The sequence below is a fragment of the Theropithecus gelada genome, chromosome X (genome assembly GCF_003255815.1).
Source record: "Theropithecus gelada isolate Dixy chromosome X, Tgel_1.0, whole genome shotgun sequence".
In the NCBI taxonomy this organism is placed as follows: domain Eukaryota; kingdom Metazoa; phylum Chordata; class Mammalia; order Primates; family Cercopithecidae; genus Theropithecus; species Theropithecus gelada.
The window spans coordinates 16,775,091-16,798,564 of record NC_037689.1 but is presented as its reverse complement, the minus strand read 5'-3'; the positions used below and the strand labels follow the sequence as shown (position 1 = coordinate 16,798,564).

Sequence of the window (23,474 nt, the reverse complement as noted above, 5' to 3'; positions counted from 1 at the left end):
AACACAGCACAAGAACTTTGGGAAACATACACAAGTAACAATAGCCAAATCAATCAAGCAGAATAAAGGATATCAGAGATTGAAGATCAACTGAATGAAATAAAGCATGAAGACAAAAATAGAGAAAAAAGAATGAAAAGGAATGAGCAAAGCCTCCAAGAAATATGGGTCTATACGAAAAGACCAAACCTACATTTGATTAGTGTACCTGAAAGTAACAGGGAGAATGGAACCAAGCTGGAAAGCACTCTTCAGGATATTATCCAGGAGAACTTCCCCAACCCAGCAAGACAGGCCAACATTCAAATTCAGGAAATACAGAGAATACCACAAAGATACTCCTTGAGAAGAGCAACCTCAAGACATATAATTGTCATATTCACCAAAGTTGAAATGAAGGAAAAAATGTTAAGGGCAGCCAGAGAGAAAGGTCAGGTTACCCACAAAGGGAAACCCATCAGACTAACAGCAGATCTCTCGGCAGAAACCCTACAAGCCAGAGGAGAGTGGGGGCCAACATTCAACATTCTTAAAGAAAAGAATTTTCAACCCAGAATTTCATATCCAGCCAAACTAAGCTCCGTAAGCAAAGAGAAAAAAAAATCCTTTACATAAAAGCAAATGCTGAGAGATTTTCTCACCACCAGGCCTGCCTTACAAGAGCTCCTGAAGGAAGCACTAAATATGCAAATGAAAAATCAGTACCAGCCATTGCAAAACCAAACCGAAATGTAAAGACCATTGACACTATGAAGAAATTGCATCAACTAATGGACAAACTAACCAACTAGCATCATAATGATAGAATCAAATTCACATACAACAATATTAACCTTAAATATAAATGGGACAGAAGTCCCAATTAAAAGACACAGACTTTTAGATAAAATTAGATAAAGAGTCAAGAACCATCAGTGTGCTGTATTCAGGAGACCCATCTCACATGCAAGGACACACATAGGCTCAAAATAAAGGGATGGAAGAATATTTACCAAGAAAATGGAAAGAAAAAAAAAAGAAAGAAAAGAAAACAGGGGTTGCAATCCTAGTCTCTGATAAAACAGACTTTACACCAACAAAGATAAAAAAAGACAAAGAAGGGAGTTACATAATGGTAAATGGATCAATGCAACAAGAAGAGCTAGCTATCCTAAATATATATGCACCCAATACAGGAGCACCAAGCTTCATAAAGCAAGTTCTTAGAGACCTATAGAGAGACTTAGACTCCCACACAGTAAGAGTGGGAGACTTTAACACCCACTGTTAATATTAGACAGATCAACAAGACAGAAAATTAAAAAGGATATTCAGGACTTGAACTCAGCTCTGGACAAAGTGGACCTAATAGACATCCACAGAACTCTCCACCCCAAATCAACAGAATATACTTTCTTCTCAGCACCACATTGCACTTATTCTAAAATCAATCACAAAATTGGAAGTAAAACACTCCTCAGCAAATGGAAAAGAACAGAAATCATAACAAACAGTCTCTCAGACCACAGTGCAATCAAATTAGTACTCAGGATTAAGAAACTCACTCAAAACCACAGAACTACATGGAAACTGAACAGCTTGCTCCTAAGTGACTACTGGGTAAATAACGAAATTAACGCAGAAATAAACAATTTATTGAAAACCAATGAAAACAAAGACACAATGTACCAGAATCTCTGGGACACCGCTGAAGCAGTGTTTAGCAGAAGATAAGAAATAACTAAGATCAGAGCAAAACTGAGAGAGATAGAGACGTGAAAAACCCTTCAAAAAGTCAGTGAATCCAGGAGTTGGTTTTTTTGAAAAGATCAACAAAATAGATAGACCACTAGCTAGACTAACAAAGAAGAAAAGAGAGAAGGAAACAGACACAATAAAAAATGATAAAGGGGAGATAACTACTGATCCCAAAGTAATGCATACTACCATCAGAGAATACTATAAACACCTCTACACAAATAAACTAGAAAATCTAGAAGAAATAGATAAATTCCTGGACATATACACCCTCCCAAGACTAAACCAGGAAGAAGTGGAATCCCTGACTGGAACAATAACAAGTTCTGAAATTGAGGCAGTAATTAATAGCCTACCAACCAAAAAAAGCTTAGGACCAGACAGATTCACAGCCAAATTCTACCAGAGGTACAAAGAGGAGCTGGTACCATTTTTTCTAAAACTATTCCAAGCAACAGAAAAAGAGGAACTCCTCCTTAACTCACTTTATAAGGCCAGTATCATCCTGATACCAAAACCTGGTGGAGACACAAAAAAAAAATTGAAAATTTTAGGCCATTATCCATGATGAACATCGATGTAAAAGTCCTCAATAAAATACTGGCAAACCTAATCCAGCAGCACATCAAAGAGCTTGTCCAGGGGTGGTCATCCCTTGGATGCAAGGCTGGTCCAACATATGCAAATAAATAAATGTAATCCATCACATAAACAGAGCCAATGATGAAAACCCCATGATTATCACAATAGATGCAGAAAAGGCCTTTGACAAATTCAATACCCCTTCATGCTAAAAACTCTCAATAAACTAGGTATTGATGGAATGTATCTCAAAATAATAAGAACCATTTATGACAAACCCACAACCAATATCATACTGAATGGGCAAAAGCTGGAAGTGTTCCCATAGAAACCTGGCACAAGACACAGATGCCCTCTCTCACCACTCCTATTCAATGTAGTATTGGAGGTTCTGGCCAGGTCAATCAGCCAAGAGAAAGAAATAAAAGGTATTCAAACAGGAAGAGAGGATGTCAAATTGTCTCTGCAGATGATGTGATTGTATATTTAGGAAACCCCATTATCTCAGCCCAAAGTCTCCTTAAGCTGATAAGCAACTTCAGCAGTCTCAGGATACAAAATCAACGTGCAAAAATCATAAGCATTCCTATACATCAATAATAGAGAGCCAAATCATGAGTGAACTCCCATTCATAATTGCTACAAAGAGAATAAAATACCTAGGAATGCAACTTCCAAGGGATGTTAAGCACCTTTTCCAGGAGAACTACAAACCATAGCTCAAGAAAATAAGAGAGGACACAAACAAATGGAAAAAAGCACTCCCTGCTCATGGATAGGAAGAATCAATATAGTGAAAATGGTCATAATGCTCAATGTAATTTATAGATTCAATGCTATCCCCATCAAGCTACCATTGACTTTCTTCACAGAATTATAATGAACTACTTTAAATTTCCTATGGAACCAAAAAAGAGCCTGTATAGCCAAGGCAGTCCTAAGCAAAAAGAACAAAGCTGGAGGTATCATAGTACCTGACTTCAAACTATACTACAAGGCTACAGTAACCAAAACAGCATGGTACTGGTAGCAAAACAGATATATAGACCAACGGAACAGAACAGAGGCCTCAAAAATAATGCCACACATCTACAACCATCTGATCTGTGACAAACCTGACAAAAACAAGCAATGGGGAAAGGATTCCCTGTTTAATAAATGGTGTTGGGAAAACTGACTAGCCATATACAGAAAACTGAAACTAGACTCCTTCCTTACACCTTATAGAATAATTAACTCAAGATGAATTAAAGACTTAAAATTAAGACCTAAAGCCATAAAAACTCTAGAAGATAACCTAGGCAATACTGTTCAGGACATAGGCATGGACAAAACCTTCATGGCTAAAACACCAAAAGCAATGGCAATAAAAGCCAAAATTGGCAAATGGGATCTAATTAAAGTAAAGAGTTTCTGCACAGCGAAAGAAACTATCATCAGAGTGAACAGACAACCTACAAAATGGGAGAAAATTTTTGCAATCTATCCATCTGACAAAGAGCTAATATCCAGAATCTACAAAGAACTTAAATTTACAAGAAAAAAACAAACAACCCCATCAAAAAGTCTGCAAAGTATATGAACAGACATTCCTCAAAAGAAGGCATTTATATGGCCAACAAACATATGAAAAAAAGCTCATCATCACTGGTCATTAGAGAAATGCAAATCAAAACCACAAGGCGATACCATCTCACGCCAGTTAGAATGGCAATCATTAAAAAGTCAGGAAACAACAGATGCTGGAGAGGATGTGGAGAAATAGCAATGCTTTTACACTGTTGGTGGGAGTGTAAACTAGTTCAACCATTGTGGAAGGCAGTGTGGTAATTTCTCAAGGATGTAGAATCAGAAATACCATTTGACCCAGCAATCCCATTACTGTGTATATACCCAAAGTTTTATAAATCATTCTACTATAAAGACACATGCACGCACATGTTTATTGCAACACTGTTCACGATGGCAAAGACTTGGAACCAACCCAAATGCCCATCAATGATAGACTGGATAGAGAAAATGTGGCTCATATACACCATGGAATACTATGCAGCCATAAAAATGGATGAGTTCATGTTCTTTGCAGGGATGTGGATGAAGCTGGAAACCATCATTCTCAGTAAACTAATGCAGGAACAGAAAACCAAACACTGCGTGTTCTCACTCATAAATGGGAGCTGAACAATGAGAACACATGGACACAGGGAGGGGAACATCACACAATGGGGCCTGTCAGGAGGTGGGGCGGGGGTCGGGGTAGGGGAGGGATAGCATTAGGAGAAATACCTAATGTAGATGATGGGTTGATGGGTGCAGCAAACCACCATGGCACGTGTATACCTATGTAACAAACCTGCACGTTCTGCACATGTATCCCAGAACTTAAAGTATAATAAAAGAGTAAAAAATAAAAATAAATAAAACATTAAAATAAAAAAATTAAGAACTTACAGTTTACAGCAAATTAGACAGAGTTAAGATAATTCATGAATGGGAAGATAGTTCAGAAGAAAATATCTAGAATTAAGCTGGGTAAGTTAGAAGGATCAAACATACAGAAGATACAGTAAAATATATGGTAAGATGATCTAGCACATATATAATTGGAATCTCAGAAATAGAACAAAAGAGAGTTTGGAACAGAACAGCATCTGAATAAAATGGCTGAGAATATTTCAAAAATAGATAAAAGATATCAAGAAGCCCTATTGATTCCAAGCAAGATATATAAAATGGAATTATTACCTAGGCACATCACAGTAAAACTACTGAACAGTCAAAATAACAATCTAGAAAAATGTTAAAAGCAGCTAGAATAAAAATATCAATTACTTTCAAAGAAGCAACAAAAGGAATGACCACTGACTTCTCAACAGAAATATCACAAGCCCAATACCTTGGAATGACATCTTTAAAACGTTGAAAGAAAACGTGCACCACCCTAGAATTCTATACTAAGTGATAATTTTCTTCAGTAGTAAAGGTGACACAAACATGTTGTTTTAGTTATTTATTGTTGCATAACAATATTACACAAACATAGCAGCTTAAAATAATGCATATTTATTATTTCATAGTTTATGTGAGTTGAGAGACTGGGCATAGGTTAACTGAGCCGTCTGCAAGGCTGCAATCAAGGTGTTGTGCAGAACTTGCTTTTCCTTTGAGGCTGTACCAGGGAAGACTTTGTTTCCAAACTCATGTGGTTGTTTGCAGCATTCATTTCTTTTCAGGCTGTCAGACTGAGGCCCTCAGTTTCTTGCTGGCTTTCAGCTGGAGGCTGGAGGTTTTAAACCCATGTATTATAAGAGGAAGGCTAAAAATCAATAAGCTAAGCACTCATGTAAATAAATTAGGAAAAGGAAGCTAAATTAAAATCAGAGGAAGTAGAAAGAAGAAAATAAAAAAGCATCAATAAGGATACTTATTGACACTTTTTATTACTTTAAATCAATGGATAAAATTTATAAAAATCATAAAATATCACCGTGCATCCTAGACATAAAAATATATGAAGAAGCTATCATATACAACTTTATGCCAATAAACTTGAAACATTAGATGAACTAGAGACATTTATAGAAAAATACAAGTTTATAAGCCTAACACAAGAAGAAATAGAAAACCTGAAGAATAGAAAAACATTTGCAGATGAAATTTACAAGCTTTTCTACATGTAGAGGAGGAAATCTATATTTTTACCTCATAGGTTCTTAGTTGAGACACTCCCTTGAAAATAAAAGACTAACAAGAGAAAAACCAACAGCAGTTTATTGACAAATGCTATACACATCACACAGGAGAGGCGTCAGTTCAAAAGTACTTTTCTCTCAAGACAGTGGCCTAGGGGTTTTACTTAAATAGTATTTTAACCAAGAGCCATAAATTCTACAGTGAAAAGACAAAAAGGAGAGCATCTTCAGGCTTTCAAAAGGTGGGAAAATGTGAGAAGTTAAGTTTATGGGAAGAGTAAAATCTGTTTCTAGATCTTCAGGCACCACTGTCTCTGAGCTGATAAGCAAGCGTTGTAAAAACAGAGAGGAGGGAAGAAAAACCTTGTCTATGGAAATTGTTGTCCTGCCATAAGGCAAGCAGAGGGAGGAGTAGAGTGTCCTCCTGCTTTTTAATATTCTTCAGTTCAGTACTTCCCAGTATTTTTGACAGCATTATTTTGGTTTTCTTTATACACATAAAATTTCCAAATGACTTCACTAGTACATTTTACCAAACACTTAATGAAAATAGAATGACAATCTGTAAAAAACGATGTGACATATGAAGAAAAGGAGAACATTCCCCAACTCATTTTATAGGCCAGCATAATCACGGATACTAAAAATCTAAGTAGGATATAACAAGAGACATTTCAAGTCAATATGACTCAAGAACATACATGAAATATCCCAAATAATATAATAGCTATTCGAATCTAGCAATATATTAAAAATACGATATATCTGAACCAAGTGGAGTTTACTCCAGAAAGGCAAGGTTGGTTTAACAATACGAAGTTGAGCAGTGTAATTCGTCACAGCATAATTAAGGGCAAAAATGATGTGTTCATCTCTATAGATGCTGAAAAAATTGATAAAATTCCATATCCATTTATAGGGGTAAAAAGCTCCTCTAAACAAACTATTAATAAAAGGGAACTTTCTTAAACTGATAAAATTATCTACAGAAAAAAAGCTACAACAAAAATCATACTAAATGATGAATTGCTAGAAGCTTTTCCTTTATGACTGAGAACAAGACAAGTTTGCCTGTTACCACCTCTTCTATTCATTGTTGTACTGGAGGACCTTAACAGAGAAATAAGGTAAGATGGAAACTTGGAACTGATACAGAGGAGAATAAAAATAACTGAACTCTACAAATTTGCTTGGCCCTGCTTTATTTTGGGAAAGGTGTGGCTAGGACTAATTTGTTCTAAGTTTTGTGTATATATATATATTTTTAACATTTCTTATATTTGGTTCTATGCAAGTGAAATGGCATATCTGGGAAAAAATATAAAATGATGTTAGTGGCCATTTGAATTGACTTCTGAAGGGAGGAGACATTTTGAATCAGCCTTGCTCTAGTCAATGAGGCTTTTGGAGGCTTAGTGAAAATCCGTACTTGCGCCCTATTCAGGCCAATGTTGCTGGAATATCTTATTTTGATTTTACTATGGCTGACAACAGGCAGAGTACAGAAAGAGTATTATTTTGGAAGATGTTTTCTCTGGGGCTATTTTTTTATAACAAAATCAACAGGGTACTGATATATGATTGGATACTGAAGCACTGACTGATCAGTATTATGACTCACCTACTCTTAAAGAAAAGGACATACATCTGGCTATTGCACATGCACGAAAATGTCTAAGCTTGATGCTAATGGATGAGTAAGCTTAGCTTCAACAATCGGAATGAAAATAAAACAATTTAAGACTTGCTATTACTAGACAAGTTCAAATGACAAGGATGATCATGATAGAATTAATAAAGATCTTTGCATGGTAGACTGACAGGCCATGCAGATATGAAGGAAGCCATAGATGTAACCTACATAGACATCAGTGGAGCTTTGATTATATTAAAATGATATTCTCCTCCAAAAGAGATGAACATTTCTCTATTATTCTTAAATATCTACTGGGAGGGTGATAGGAAGGAAAAGGTAATTGAGGGAGTCACTGGGCAGGTGAAAAGTATAGTCAGCATGAATATACTTGGGAGTGGGGTCATAGGTTCGTAAGTGAATTTAGGATGTCTCCATAGATGGCGTTAACCTTGTTTCCTTTTTTTTTTTTTTTAATTATACTTTAAGTTCTAGGGTACATATGCACAACGTGCAGGTTTGTTACATATGTATACATGTGCCATGTTGGTGTGCCGCACCCATCAACTCTTCCTTTTTAGTCTGACTCAAGTGGTTACAACTAAACATGGTGAGTTTTTTCCACTGATTTGGCTGCTATTGGGCTGCATATATGCAATGTCAAAACAGCAGAACACTTTTGAAACTTTGCCAACGTGGGTGATTGACTCACACAACCAGTTACAAATAAATGTTTAAGGGTCTTCCTTATACTGAAGAGCTGATGTTTAAATTCATCTTACTTCTCACAAACACATAACGTGTGATAAAGCTTGTTGCTCCTGGGTAGGCAATGAAATGAAAGATCAGCAGCACACCACTGAAAAGATGTGAGTGTAGCCATATGTTGAGCATCACTAACAATTATGGAATGCTTTAAAATAGATAGGTATTCACATATTGAAGCTGTAAGTTTCAGTTATTTATCTCCTTTGATGCAGCCATCTGAACCAAATCTTGAGATTTGGTTTTTCTTTTTTCTTTTCTTTTCTTTTCTTTTTTATTTTTTTTTTTTTTGAGACAGGGTTTAGCTCTGTCACCAGGCTGGAGTGCAGAGGCACAATCTCAGCTCACTACAGCCTTGATCTCCCAGGCTCAAGCAATCCTCCCACATTAGCCTCCTGAGTAGCTGGAACCACAGGCAAGTGCCACTACACCTGGCTATTTTTTTTTTTTTTTATTTTTTTATTTTTTTTTGGTAGAGACGGGGTTTCGCCGTGTTGGCCAGGCTTGTCTTGAACTCCTAGTCTCAAGCAATCCTCCTACCTCGGCCTCCCAAAGTGCTGGGATTACAGGTGTGAGGCACCGTACCTAGCCAAAATTTGGTTTTCCGATGTGATTTCAGGATTCTAGATTGGGTGCTGTTTCTCCTACACTTTCCTTCCCTCGGTCTCCATGCTAGGTTGTTCACAGTATGCACTGTACAGGGTCAACACATTTGAGGAGGCACCATTCACATTGGGGACATGTACAGAACTAACTTACCTGGGAACGCTGCAGGTGAGTGTAGACATTCCAGGACTCTTGGCTGAGTCCTGAAGCAGCAAGAAAGCGCCTTCTACTCCATAAACGTTCACTCTCTCAACTGGTCGTGCGTACCTCAGCAGGGCCTGCACGCTCACATTTACTTGGAGATGAACATGTGCACATGGCTATGCTTTCTTCTGGCTGTACTCTGAGTACCGGGATTCCAACATTTCCTCTTACTCTGAATTTGTCATGGTCACCTCATCTGGGGTTGGAGTATGTGCGCTTCTTAGGTTTTATGTGCTGGGCAGGAGGTAAGTGCACAGGAATATATGGTTTTGTATGTGTGTGTGTATGTGTGTGTGTGTGTGTGTGTGTGTGTGTGTGTGTACATAAGCAGCTGCCACCCTCAGGCTCTGGGATGATCTTAGTACTCAAGTGGAGTACATTCGAATAGGCTTTGTCCAGTCCCTAGAGCTAGTGTTCCCCTGATTCCTTTTCTCTCTCTCCTGCCCTTCTCTATTTTTTTCACACACTGGCTACCTCTATGGTCACTGTGCTGGGCTGAAAAAAATGACATCTCCCCCAAGATATAGTCACTTCCTAAGCCCCAGAATCTGTAAATATTTCCTTACGTGTAAAGAGTAAGTATTACCTTATATGGCAAAATATGTGATTAAGTTAAAGATATTGACGCACAGTGTTTATCTGGAATTTTCTCAGTGGGGCCTAAATGCAATCACATGTATCCTTGTAAGAGAGAGGCAGAGGGAGTTTAGAGACAAATACAGTCACCTAATGTGGCCAGAGGGGTCAACAGCTGTTACTGTGTATGACTGTTGGGATTACACATTAATATATATATCTTAGCTTTCTATTGCTGCATAACAAATTGCCACAAACTTAGTAACTTACAACAACAAATATTTATTGTCTCCCAGTTTTTGTGTGTCAGGACTCTGGGCATGGCTTAGTTGGGTCCTCTGCCAGGCTGCAATCCAGGTGTCAGCCAGAGCTGAGTTCTCATCTAGAGGCTCAACTGACAATGGATCTGCTACCAAGCTCTTGTGGTCATTGGCAGAGTTCATTTCCTTATGTTTGTAAGACTGAGGACTCTGGTTTCTTCCTGGTTATTGGCTTGAGGCCTCCCTCAGCTCCTAGAGGCTTCCACAGTTCCTTGCCACATAGCCCTTTCCATAGGTCCACTCAACATTGCGGCTTACCTCTCCAAAGCCAGCAAGGAAGAAAGATAGCAAGTTAGCTAGTAAGATGGAGTTATATAATGTAATGTGATTACAAGAGTGACACCCCACCATCTTTGCCATATTCTGTTGGTTACAAGCAAATCACAGGCCCCACTGCACTCAAAGAGAGGGAACCATACAAAGGTATGAACTCCAGGGGGTGGGGATCATAAGGCCACCTTAAAGCCTGTCTACTACAATACATTCATTTAAGAAATTATATGGAAAGATGCTGGTCAAAGGGTACAAAGATTTTTGCAGGATAAATAAGTTTTGGAGAGCTAATACACAGTCTGGTGACTATAATTAACAATACTGTATTGTATACGTAGAAGTTGCTAAGAGGGTAGATCTTGAGTGTTCTCAACACACACACACACACGAAAGAAAATGGTAACTATGTAAGATGAGGAACATGTTAATTAGCTTGATTGTGATTATTTCACAATGTGTATGTATATCAAAACATCAAATTGTACACCTCAAATATATACAATTTTTATTTGTCAATTATACTTCAGTAAAACTGAAAATAAATTATTAAAGAATGAGAACCTTTTCCTAATTCACATGAAAGTATCACATCAGTTAGTAGCAGTTTTTTGTCCACCCCAACGCTCTATTTTTTTTCTGACAAAAGTGTGCTAAAATGATAAATCAAGGGACAGACATGTAATTATTAGCTGATGGAAAGTGATAAAATTGGAGAGGATGTAATCATGGTGTGGTTTTACAGGCGTTCTTTCCATTTTGATAACATTTATTAGAATGTGCCTGGTTTTACAAAACAGAAATCTTAATGAATAAACCACCACAACTTGAAATATCTCCTATTGGCTCAAATTATTCTTTTTTATCAGACAAATTATCTCCTAAACAGGTTCTATAAATATGCATTTGTTATAAAGCTGTGTGTTCATCTTAGTGAATTTAGAAAGTAGGGGTTGCTCATTAGTGTTGATCTAGTTTCTCTGGGTTCCTCTAACTAGAAAGTATGAGGAGCTGTAGGGTGTTGAATGAGAAATACTTGAAAATAATTTTCTTCTTCTTCAAAATCTTGTCCATTCTCATTGACCCAAGTAGGTTTTAGGCCTGAGTCACCACTTACCTGGACTGTTGCCAAAGACTCCAGACTTCTCTAATTCTAGTCTATGCCTCTCTGATTTGTGTTTCTCCTCAGCTTACATACTTTTTGTAGTGCTTCATTCCCTTCACCTTAAATTTGGAGTCCCTTTGACTGTTCTCCTACTGGCCACTTCCTTCAGGCTCTTCCTATCAGAGTGAAGGAGGAAAACATGCTCTTATATGCCATAGGTCTTCGCACATTCTGTTTCTTCTACCTGAAATACCTTCTTCTCCTTCTTCAACTTGTAAACTCCAACTCATTTCTTTAGTGCTTTGTTTTGTTTATGTAATTATTAACTTATATTATGAAACATTTCAAACATAAAAAATATAGAGAGTAGCATAATAAACAAGCATATCCCTACCATCTGTTTTAAAAATATTGGTATCTTGCCATATTTACCTCAGATGTATATTTTTCCAATTTCTATAGTAAACATTTTCTAACATACAGAAAGTTGAAAGAGTGGTACAAGGAGAACTCATATACCTGGTACTGAGTTTTGACAGTTGTTAATATTTTGCTTATTCATTCTCCTTCTCTCATTTCATTTATTTTATTTATTACTACCTCCCCCAACACCACATATACGTGGAACATTTAAACCTAAGTTAAGTCATTGCAGGCATCATCACGACACTTCACCCCAAAATATTTCCACATACCTCTCCTAAGAGTAAGGTGTTCTCCTATATAACCTCCACATCATTGCTGCACCCACGAAAATTGACAAGAGTTCCCTTACCTCATGTAATACTCTGTCAATACAAAAAGGCAATTTTTCCCCGAAATATCTTTTTATAACTTTTCTTTCTGTACAACATCCATTCAAATTTCACTCGATACATTTGGTTTTGTTTCTTTAAACTATTTCATTCTAGAATGGTCATCCCTACAATTTTTTCTTATGATACTGACTTTTTGAAGTCATCAGTACAATTGACTAAGTGGCATAATGCATAATCTGGACTTTTCAGAATCTTTCCTCGTGCTTTCATTTAACGTTTACTTTAGAACATATGTCTCCTGATAACTGAACGTTTTCCTCTTTCCCATGACTCTTTTATCTAATAGTTTTAGCATACCTTGATGCCTGAATCAATGATATAATTAGTGATTCTAAGATGGTAATTTTCTAATTCTTTCAATTATTCCACATTTATTAGTTGACAGTCTGCTAAAAAGAAGAGCATTTATCACTGAATAACTGGGAGTGAACTCCCGTTTTTCCTCCAGGGTGATTACTTCATTCTTTTCCTTTAATTAGCAATTTTTAAAGTAAGTCATCTCCGTTGATGGCAGATGAGTGGGTTTTCCCTTCTTTTCTTCCTTTTGAATATTATTACGGGCTATCTTAGTTTGGGTTTCCCCAGAAGCAGACCCTGAGACAGAACTCAAGTGAAGGTAGTTATTTAGAAAGTGATTCCAAAGACACTGGTAGAGGAGTAGGGAAATGAGACAGGGAAGAGATGGAAGATAATCAGGGAGTGTTACTTAGGGGCTCACCACTGCAATTAACTAGAACCTAATCCTGATGCAGAAAAGAGCCACGTAACACATGTGCCACAGAGCATCTCATTTGAGAGGTATTTATTCACCAATTTCTGTCAGTCATTCTTTGAAGACTGCTCCTAGGAGCATTAATTAGTTGGTATTATCAGCTGGCCATGTGGGCAGACAAAAGGGCTCCATTATCCAGAGAAAGCCCTCCAGCAAAGAAACCCAGGTGCTGGCAGGTACTGGCACTCAGAAGTCTACTGATGAAGGGGTATGAGTAAGGCACCAACAGTTAAGGTCAGCTACACTGATTCATGAGTTTTTCTTTATTAAGTGTGTTACCATCACTTATTAAAATCTCCCAAATTTGGCCAGTGGGAACCTTTTCAAGCCTACTTGCCCTGGATTCTTTTGGTACACTTTCATTTGCTTTGGGCACTTTGTAACTTTCTGACACATGATGAACCAGACTCACTTCATACTTCCTCTGTCCCAGACCTGGAATTAACCATTTCTCCAAGAAGTTCTGATTCATATTACGAAGAAAGCTAGGATCTGAGAGCTAAAAATACTCCCTGTTACTGAGTGTGGGATTGCTTCTTGGCCCTTTGTGTGGGCTAGTTTCACAAGTTCACATTGAAATTTTCAATTCAAATTTATCCAGAATTCTTTATTTATTTTTAACTTTTGTTTTCTCTTACACTGAATATATGGTTTCTAGTAACACTATTATTTAAAAATTAGTATACCAATATTACTACTGAGTAAATATTATTATAATTTCCTTGCAATTCTTTTTGTTCTTACTATGTCCTAATAACTATATACAGAGTATTGTGCTCTACAATTACCTGAAATAATTTTCTCTCTCTTTCTTTTGTGCTTTCTTTTGAAGCATTTTGATATAGTTATGATCATTTCTTGTCATTTTAGAGGTTTCTTTTATTTTTGAATATAGTAAAACGTTTACACAGTGCATATATCAAAACACATATAAGAAAATACTCAGAAAATCTGCCTTTTTTAGTTTTCTGGTTTGCCTTTCCTGTGCTTGTTTTTGCATACGTATTTATATTTCCCATACTTTCTTACCAAGATGGTAGGCTAGTATACATACTCTTATGTACTTTGCCTTTTCCTTTTAACAGTATATCCTGGAGCTGAGTTTACTTCAATTCATAGAGATCTTCCTCATCATCTTCTAAAGTTGCATAGCACTCCATTTTGTGGCAGTAACACAGTTCATACCACTGCTGTTGAATGACATTGGGTTGATTCCAACTTTTTGCTTTCTCAAGTTGCAATGGATAATCTTTTGTGTGTGTGTGTGTGTGTGTGTGTGTGTGTATGAATTTATAAAGGTGCGACTTTAGAGTAGATTATCTGACATTCATAGCCTCATCAGTAGTTTGTTGTGATTAATGCACTTGTTTATTCCTATTATACTCATATAATTTATACTGTTGCACTTTTCCTTCTAAAGCCTTTTGCCTCCAAGTTTCCTTTTGTCTCAGTGTGTTGGTGAATACCTCCAATACAATGTTAAGAGTAGTGGACATAGTGAGATCCTTGCAGTGTTTCTAACTATAGTGTGACTGCCTGCACTGATTCCCTATTAAGTAAGATGCTGGCTTTATTCAATCTTATTTTATCACGATAAAGAAGGACCAATGCCTATTTTATCAAGTGTTTTAAAAGAATGGGCTTTGACTATTACCAGATGCTTTTTTTTTTTTTAACATGTATGGATACATAATTTTAAAGATATATTAATATAAAGCATTTCATTAATAGATTTTTTCAAATGTTGCAACTTTCTTACATTCTTGGAATAAACCCTGTTTGTTCATGATATGTGAGGAGCTCTGTGGACCCGCTCCCTAGTGAAACTGCTTGAAATTATATAAAACAAATAAGCGTTTAAAGTCTCTGGGAATAGCCCTACGGGCATAATGAAAATGAAGAAACATTTATTCAAGATGATATACTGAAACTCAAGAAGAACTTTAAAAGTCTGTAGTATTTGTACCCTCCCTCCCTTCTCTCAGTTCTGTAAGTCAGGAACTCCACTCAATACTGGTATAGCCAAGAATACAGGGTTCCTTTTTCTCCCAGCTCCCAGTTGAGGGCTGTCTTACTGGAAGAGGCACAAAATCACCATTTCTCATCCTGCCATCAACTGTCTGTTGCTGAATCTAAGCTCTGGGCAAGTGCAGGTGAGAGGGAGGGGCTCCCTTCTTCTGCCCAGCCCTCACTTGTGGAATGGAGTCTCTCTACCTTGGGTATGTTGCCACTGAGAATACTAGGGCCCCAATCACCTTTAACCCAGCTCAAGGCACATGAGTTCCATGCTGCAACAGGCAAGCAGGGAAGACCTGGTTTCATCTAGGTTTCTGAACATAATTATAATGACTACTTTGTAGTGTTTAATCTGTCAAATCTGACATTTGGTCACTCAGAATTTCTGCTGCTTGATTTTTGTTTGTTTGGTCGGTTGGTTTGTAGTATATGGGTTTTACCTTCTTGTCTTTTTGCATGTCTTGTAATTTTTGTGTTGAAAACAAAAAAATTAGATAATATATTGTAGCAACTCTGGGAAGTAGTTACTCCTTTTCAGGGCTTATTATTTGCTTGTTTACTTGTTTAATTACCAGCAAAATTATTTCAGTGAAGTCTATTTACCTATACAGTGTGAATCCCCTGATGTTGCTTTTCATTGCAGTGCAGCCTTAGATGTACCCACAGTCATGCTGGGATGACAGTGGTTTTGGCAGGGCTCTCTATTACTGTCTCTTTCCCTGACCCCATCCAGCAGTTGAGCTTCACTAATTGCTGTCTCATTGCTGTATGTTTCAAACAATGACTTAGGATAAAAATTGCTTCCCCATAAATCCAATGAAATTTGGGCTCCTTTGAAGGGATAGTTCCCAGAGATACTATTTGAAATTAATTATTACTTCAGAAGGGCCCTTCAACTTTCTCTTTCCCTATTTCTCTCTGGAAAATTAGTCAGCCTACAATTTACTTTGTTGTTCCACCTATCAGACTCCTCTTGAGTCTGAGTGGCCTCTGTGACTTTTTTTTGATCAACAGAATGCCATGGAAGTGATATAAGAAATATGAGATCACCGTACTGCGAGCAAGCCCAGGTTATCCATGTGGAGACAGAGAGTTCACATAAAGGAGCATCAAGGCACCACATAATTGAGTTAATATTTCTTGGACATTCCAGACAGCTCAGCCACCAATTAAATGCAGCTGAGTGTATTATCCTAGCCACCACATAAAACAGAAAACGTTCCAGCTGATCCCTGCCCGAATTCTTGACCCACAGAATCATGAGAAATAACAAATTGTTGTTTTCAGACTCAGTGTACATTGTTAGAAATGGAAAACTGAAATGCCTATACTGTTATAAAGAAAATCCTTGTAACTTTTTCTAAAAGTTCTGAAGTTTTACATTTTGCATTAAAATCTTTTTTCAGGTGTAGATGGAGTCACCTGGAGCTTAATGAGCTGCACCCAGGTATCATAGGCAATGGCCAAGAACAAATCAAGAGAATAGGGCTGGCTGAGTGCAGTGGCTCACAACTGTAATCCCAGCACTTTGGGAAGCCAAGGCAGGAGGATCACTTGAGCCCAGGAGTTTGAGACTAGCCTGGGCAACATAGTGAGACCCTCGTCTCTGTAAAAAAAATTTTTTTTTAATTAGCCAAGTGTGGTGGCATGGGCCTGTGGTTCCAGCTACTTGAGAGGCTGAGGTGGGAGGATCACTTGAGCCAGGAGGTGGGAGGTTGAGGCTGCAATGAGCCTTGATGTTGCCACTGCACTCCAGGCTTTGTGACAGAAGGAGGCTTTATCTCAGGAAAATAAAAATTAAAAAAAAAAAAAAGGACAGAAGTCCAGAAATGTATTTTACATAGCCAGCCAAAAAAAAAACCTTTAAGACTAAAAACAAAGCAAAACCAGTTACTACTAATATTAAGAGGATAAATATGAATGATGAAAAAGTTAAAGTGAGTAAAGCTTTTGTAAGTATACAAAAGGAACTTGCATGTTTCTCAAAGGGCCTTTCTTTTGAACCTCTGCAGAATGAACTGATTCCTCAGCAGGTCATGAAAGAAAATCAGCTAATATTGATAAAGCTACAGAATTAATGGCTCACCTGTAATACAGTAGTGATGCATCCAATTCCCCCAAAAGACCAAGAAATAAATGTTTTATACAAAAAAAGTCTTTCTTCAACCTAGAATGCATTCACATATTATGAGGGTTAGAAATCCAAGGTTGTTTTATTATACCATTTGTTGTATAATCCACATTTTCCCCCACTGGTTTGTAAGATCACATCTGTCATAAGCAAGTGGAACAAATTGTCCAGAAATAAACTATGCATATATGGAAAGACCATATTTATCTAGCCATATGCTAGTACCATGCAGTATTAACTGTAATTTTACCATGATTATGATATTTGATATGGCAAACAATGCTGCCTCTGTATCCAGTTATTTGTAATTTTTTTACTATTGTCATATGACTCTTGGGATTAGTTTGTCAAGGTTTCTGTAAAATCCTGTTTGGATTTTAATCAAAATTGTGGTGAAATTGTTCTCTAGAGATGTCTTGTACATATTTGCTAAGCTTATTTCTAGATACCTAATGACTATTGTTCCTTGTGAATAGAGTATTTTTTCAATAGCATTTAAAAATTAGTTAATAATATATAGGAATGCTGTTGATGTTTGTATGTTAAGGATATACTGAACAAGTTTGCCAAATCTTAAATCCAATTATTTTATTCAAAATTCTCTTTTATTTTCTGTGTAAACAGTAATAGATAGAAATGAGAATAGATATGCTAAATTATGAAATAGTATTACTCTGTATTTTAACTTGCATTTTCTTGCTTATTAATGAAGATGAACATCTCTTCATTTGTTGGTCATTTGGGTTTCTTATTAATTCTTCCTTTCCTAAGAATTCCTATTCCTACTTCCTAGTCTGCCCATTCAGGGATCCTATTCCTGTTCTGACCTGAATAGAATTGAACACCGAATTATTTTATTTTTAAAAATCTGTACTGTGATATAGGATTTTGCATACTTAATATTGCATTTATGTACATTTTCCCCTTGTAATTATCTCAGAATATGGCTTTATTTGGAGATAGGAGCTTTATTAATTTCTTGAAACAACCTTCTTTTCAGTGTATTGATCTTCTGTATGTTTTTGTTTTCTATTTCACTACATTTATCTCATATTTATTATCTTTTCCTCTTCATACTTTAGGTTTAATTATATTTTTTCTAACTTTTCCATTGAATGCTTACCTTTAGTTAGAATTCATTTAATATTTTAAACAATGAATTTAAGCTACTGATTTTCTCTAACTGCCATTTTAGCTGTAGCTCCCAAATTTTGATGTCATTCTTTTGTTAAAGTTTACTTTCTAAACATTTAAAAATTTATCTTATGACTTCTCTTTAACCTGAAATTCTTAGCCCTTGAATTTCAAAAGTATACACATGTGAAAGATTCTTCAATTGTATTTTATTTTTAACCCTGAAGAAATTCCCGTCATTTTATTACATATGATCCACAGGTCCAGCTAATAGAATATAATTGGAAATTAAGTGTATTAGGTTTCGTTTATTAGAATTCTTAGTGGCTGCAGGCGGAATACTTCTATTTGCTTCAGTCTTCCAGCTGGTTTAACTGAGACAATAATAAAATATAACTTTTTTTTTTCTAGCAATAACCTCAAACAATCAAATCTTTCTGGCAATCAGACTGACTGTCAGTGTGCAAAAGCAATAATATACTGCCCATAACTTTACAAGGTAAATATCTGTGTTAGCATCCTAAAATGTTTTAAGCTTTGATGGGACTTGCGTCTAACCTTGAGGAGAATAATCCCTAAAAGACTCGAGGTAGAGCCAACCTAAAAGTATTTTAGGAGGAACTGTGAAGCTATGCAAAGAAATAGAACTACTTTTGATTTTTAAGGTTTTTTGAATTTAATTGCATTGTGGTCATAAAATATGATATATGAGATATCAATTCCTCATACTTTTTGAGATTATTTTTGTGACATAGTGTTTGGTCAGTTTTTGTAATTGTTCCAAGTGTACTTAAACTATGGTCTCTGTTGGGTTCATGCCATTCTCTGTCTTTCTGTATATAAATATATATATGTGTGTATATGTATACACACACACACATATATATATACTTACAAACTGTTTTCCAAGACTCAAATCTATGCTCTTACTTTACTTGCTTGATCTATCAATTTATGATAGAATTATGTTTTTTTCATAATACTTTAAGTTCTAGAGTACATGTGCACAACATGCAGGTTTGTTACATATGTATACATGTGCCATGTTGGTGTGCTACACCCATTAACTCGTCATTTACATTAGGCATATCTCCTAATGCTATCCCTCCCCCCTCCCCCCACCCCACGACAGGCCCCAGTGTGTAATGTTCCCCTTCCTGTTACCAAGTGTTCTCATTGTTCAATTCCCACCTATGAGTGAGAACATGCGGTGTTTGGTTTTTTGTCCTTGTGATAGTTTGCTGAGAATGATGGTTTCCAGCTTCATCCATGGCCCTACAAAGGAAACGAACTCCTCCTTTTTTATGGCTGCATAGTATTCCATGGTGTATATGTGCCACATTTTCTTAATCCAGTCTACATTGATGGACATTTGGGTTGGTTTCAGGTCTTTGCTATTGTGAATAGTGCCACAATAAACATACGTGTGCATGTGTCTTTATAGCAGCATGATTTATAATCCTTTGGGTATATACCCAGTAATGGGATGGCTGGGTCAAATGGTATTTCTAGTTCTAGATCCTTGAGGAATTGCCACACTGTCTTCCACAATGGTTGAACTAGTTTACAGTCCCACCAACAGTGTAAAACTGTTCCTATTTCTCCACATCCTCTCCAGCACCTGTTGTTTCCTGACTTTTTAATGATCGCCATTCTAACTGATGTGAGATGGTAAGTCATTGTGGTTTTGATTTGCATTTCTCTGATGGCAAGTGATGATGATCATTGTTTCATGTGTCTGTTGGCTGCATAAATGTCTTCTTTTGAGAAGTGTCTGTTCATATCCTTCGCCCACTTTTGGGTTGTTTTTTTCTTGTAAATTTGTTTGAGTTATTTGTAGATTCTGGATATAAGCCCTTTGTCAGATGAGTCGATTGCAAAAATTTTCTCCCATTCTGTAGGTTGCCTGTTTACTCTGATGGTAGTTTCTTTTGCTGTGCAGAAGCTGTTTAGTTTAATTAGATCCCATTTGTCAATGTTGACTTTTGTTACCATTGCTTTTAGTGTTTTAGACTTGAAGCCCTTGCCCATGCCTATGTCCTGAATGGTATTGCCTAGGTTTTCTTCTAGGGTTTTTATGGTTTTAGATCTAACATTTAAGCCTTTAATATGTCTTGAATTAATTTTTGTATAAGGTGTAAGGAAGGGATCCAGTTTCAGCTTTCTACATATGGATAACCAGTTTTTCCAGCACCATTTATTAAATAGGGACTCCTTTCTCCATTTCTTGTTTTTGTCAGGTTTGTTGAAAATCAGATGATTGTAGATGTATGGCATTATTTCTGAGGACTCTGTTCTGTTCCATTGGTCTGTATCTCTGTTTTGGTACCAGTACCATGCTGTTTTGGTTACTGTAGCCTTGTAGTATAGTTTGAAGTCAGGGAACGTGATGCCTCCAGCTTTGTTCTTTTGGCTTAGGATTGTCTTGGCAGTGTGGGCTCTTTTTTGGTTCCATATGAACTTGAAAGTATTTTTTTCCAATTCTGTGAAGAAAGTCATTGGTAGCTTGATGGGGATGGCATTGAATCTATAAATTACCTTGGGCAGTATGACCATTTTCATGATATTGATTCTTCCTATCCCTGAGCATGGAATGTTCTTCCATTTGTTTGTGTCCTTTTTTATTTCATTGAGTGATGGTTTGTAGTTCTCCTTGAAGAGGTCCTTCACATCCCTTGTAAATTGGATTCCTAGGTATTTTATTCTCTTTGAAGCAATTGTGAATGGGAGTTCACTCATGATTTGGCTCTCTGTTTGTCTGTTATTGGTGTATAAGAATGCTTGTCATTTTTGCACATTGATTTTGTATCCTGAGACTTTGCTGAAGTTGCTTATCAGCTTAAGGAGATTTTGGGCTGAGATGATGGGGTTTTCTAAATATACAATCATGTCATCTGCAAACAGGGACAATTTGACTTCCTCATTTCCTAATTGAATACCCTTTATTTCTTTCTCCTGCCTGATTGCCCTGGCCAGAACTTCCAATACTATGTTGAATAGGAGTGGTGAGAGAGGGCATCCCTGTCTTTTGCCAGTTTTCAAAGGGAATGCTTCCAGTTTTTGCCCATTCAGTATGATATTGGCTGTGGGTTTTTCATAAATAGCTCTTATTATTTTGAGATACATCCCATCAATACCTAATTTATTGAGAGTTTTTAGCATGAAGGCTGTTGAATTTTGTCAAAGGCCTTTTCTGCATCTATTGAGATAATCATGTGGTTTTTGTCTTTGGTTCTATTTATATGCTGGATTACGTTTATTGATTTGTATATGTTGAACCAACCTTGCATCCCATGGATGAAGCCCACTTGATCATGGTGGATAAGCTTTTAGATGTGCTGCTGGATTTGGTTTGCCAGTATTTTATTGAGGATTTTTGCATTGATGTTCATCAGAGATATTGGTCTAAAATTCTCTTTTTTTGTTGTGTCTCTTCCAGGCTTTGGTATCAGATGATGCAGACCTCATAAAATGAGTTAGGGAGGATTCCCTCTTTTTCTATTGATTGGAATAGTTTCAGAAGGAATGGTACCAGCTCCTCCTTGTACCTCTGGTAGAATTCGGCTGTGAATCCATCTGGTCCTGGACTTTTTTTGGTTGGTAGACTATTAATTATTGCCTCAATTTCAGAGCCTGTTATTGGTCTATTCAGGGATTCAACTTCTTCCTGGTTTAGTCTTGGGAGGGTGTATGTGTCCAGGAATTTATTCATTTCTTCTGGATTTTCTAGTTTATTTGTGTAGAGGTGTTTATAGTATTCTCTGATGTTAGCTTGTATTTCTGTGGGATCTGTGGTGATATCCCCTTTGTCATTTTTTATTGCATCTATTTGATTCTTCTCTCTTTTCTTCTTTATTAGTCTTGCTAGCAGTCTATCAATTTTGTTGATCTTTTCAAAAAACCAGCTCCTGGATTCATTGAGTTTTTGAAGGGTTTTTTGTGTCTCTATCTCCTTCAGTTCTGCTCTGATGTTAGTTATTTCTTGCCTTCTGCTAGCTTTTGAATGTGTTTGCTCTTGCTTCTCTAGTTCTTTTAATTGTGATGTTAGGGTGTCAATTTTAGATCTTTCCTGCTTTCACTTGTGGGCATTTAGTGCTATAAATTTCCCTCTACACACTGCTTTAAATGTGTCCCAGAGATTCTGGTATGTTGTATCTTTGTTCTCATTGGTTTCAAAGAACATCTTTATTTCTGCCTTTATTTCATTATGTACCCAGTAGTCATTCAGGAGCAGGTTGTTCAGTTTCCATGTAGTTGAGTAGTTTTGATTGAGTTTCTTAGTTCTGAGTTCTAGTTTAATGGCACTGTGGTCTGAGATACAGTTTGTTATAACTTCTGTTCTTTTACATTTGCTGAGGAGTGCTTTACTTCCAACTATGTGGTCAATTTTGGAATAAGTGTGATGTGGTGCTGAGAAGAATGTATTATCTGTTGATTTGGGATGGAGAGTTCTGTAGATGTCTATTAGGTCTGCTTAGTGCAGAACTGAGTTCAAATCCTGGATATCCTTGTTAACTTTCTGTCTCGATCTGTCTGATATTGACAGTGGGTGTTAAAGTCTCCCATTATTATTGTGTGGGAGTCTAAGTCTCTTTTTAGGTCTCTAAGAACTTCCTTTATGAATCTGGGTGTTCCTGTATTGGGTGCATATATATTTAGGATTGTTAGCTCTACTTGTTGAATTGATCCCTTTACCATTATGTAATGGCCTTCTTTGTCTCTTTTGATCTTTGTTGGTTTAAAGTCTGTTTTATCAGAGACTAGGGTTGCAACCCCTGCCTTTTTTTTGTTTTCCATTTGCTTGGTAGATCTTCCTCCATCCCTTTATTTTGAGCCTATGTGTGTCTCTGCATGTGAGATGGGTCTCCTGAATACAACACACTGATGGGTCTTAACTCTTTATCCAATTTGCTAGTCTGTGTCTTTTAATTGGAGCATTTAGCCCATTTACATTTAAGGTTAATATTGTTATGTGTGAATTTGATCCTGTCATTATGATGTTAGCTGGTTATTTTGCTTGTTAGTTGATGCAGTTTCTTCCTAGTTTTGATGGTCTTTACAATTTGGCATGTTTTGCAGTGGCTGGTAGCTGTTGTTCCTTTCCATGTTTAGT

At 36.7% G+C, this 23,474-nt stretch overlaps 1 pseudogene; it reads left to right on the top strand.

The window, feature by feature from the left end:
* LOC112616349 overlaps positions 1-17,188 on the top strand; it is a 105,605-nt pseudogene extending 88,417 nt beyond the window's left edge.
* The last annotated feature ends 6,286 nt before the right edge of the window (positions 17,189-23,474 follow it).